Source organism: Elephantulus edwardii, unplaced genomic scaffold (assembly GCF_000299155.1).
Source record: "Elephantulus edwardii isolate Elephantulus edwardi_28Jun2011 unplaced genomic scaffold, EleEdw1.0 scaffold00109, whole genome shotgun sequence".
NCBI classification, from domain to species: Eukaryota; Metazoa; Chordata; class Mammalia; order Macroscelidea; family Macroscelididae; genus Elephantulus; species Elephantulus edwardii.
The window spans coordinates 8,493,680-8,495,015 of record NW_006399859.1 but is presented as its reverse complement, the minus strand read 5'-3'; the positions used below and the strand labels follow the sequence as shown (position 1 = coordinate 8,495,015).

The 1,336-nt window shown below is 38.8% G+C and overlaps 2 protein-coding genes across 2 annotated transcripts in view; one reads left to right on the top strand and one right to left on the bottom strand.

The window, feature by feature from the left end:
• SOX6 (SRY (sex determining region Y)-box 6) overlaps positions 1–1,336 on the bottom strand; it is a 704,108-nt gene that overhangs the window by 603,676 nt on the left and 99,096 nt on the right. The gene's annotated exons all lie outside the window — the stretch shown is intronic.
• The window catches only part of LOC102870980 (ubiquitin-conjugating enzyme E2 N-like), a 23,666-nt gene that overhangs the window by 1,276 nt on the left and 21,054 nt on the right, over positions 1–1,336 (top strand). The window lies entirely within an intron of this gene.

Genomic DNA, 1,336 nt, shown 5'->3' with positions numbered 1-1,336 from the left:
CGCTTGATCCAGGCCATGGTCTTTGTAATTACTTGCTATGCATCAGAGAGCTGGACAGCGACTAACAATGATAGAAGAAGAATTGATGCCTTTGAGTTTTACTGCTGGAGAAGAGTATTTGACATACCATGGACTGCCAAGAAAACAAACAAGTCTGTCTTGAAGAAGGTGAAACCAATTTTGTCCTTGGAGGCTAGAATTTTGAAAGAGCTCCATCTCCTATACTTTGGATACATGGCCAGGAGGGACCAGTCCTTCGAGAAGGACATCATGCTTAGAAGGGAGAAGGGTCAGCGCAGAAAAGGAAGACCCCCGATGAGATGGATTGATACAGTAACTAGTGCAATGGGGGTAGGTGTGTAGAAGTCAGTGAGACTGCCTCAGGACTGGGCAGACTTCAGAGCTGTTGTGCATAGGGTTGCTATAAGTCGCAGGCAACTTGATGGCCCATAACAACAGCATAATGCAGATGGCACAACCTGCTTGCAGGAAGTGCAAGAAGACTTGAAGCATTTATTGAAGAAAGTCAAAGACTACAATATTCAAAATAGACTACATTGCAACATCAAGAAAACAAAAATCCTCACCACTGGACCAGTGGATTATATCATGATAATGGAGAAAAGAATGAAGTTGTCAAAATTTTCGTTTTACTTAGATCTACCATCATTATCAATGGTAGCAGGAGTCAAAGAATCAACAGGTATATATGATTGGGCATTATTTATATGACAACAGTCCAGAATAAGAAATGTATAGTGAAATGGACTGAGGGAGGGGTAGAGTGGGGGCGGGGGTACAGGGGAAATTATGCAACAGTGAATGAATATGCTTTTTTTAAAAGTTAATTAGAGCTTAAGAAGGAAAATGTGCTACAATTAATAAATGGAAATCCAAGTTTCTATAAGTTTTCATTAAATATATATTAAACAATAATAAAAAGAAAATATGCAGCAATGAATGAAAATCCAACTTTTCTGTAAACTTTCATTAAAATCAATTAGAAAAGGGTGAGAAGGAAAAAGAAATCAAAAGGTGTGATGCTTTGGGGAAATCTGCTCTCAAGGACCTCTTTAAAATGCTGAAGAGCGAGCATGTCAAAGACTGAGGTGTGCCTAATGCAACACAGTCTTTTCAATTGCTTCCTATGCAACTGAAAGTTGGGCACTGAATAAAGAAGACAGAAGAAGCATCGATGCCTTTCAATTGTGGTGTTGCAATACCGAACATACAATGAACCACAAAGGAACTTGGGGTGTTTTTTTTTTTTTAGGAACTGCACTACAGTGCTCCTTGAAGTCAACTTCCTTTTATATACTTTATACAATGTCAAGAA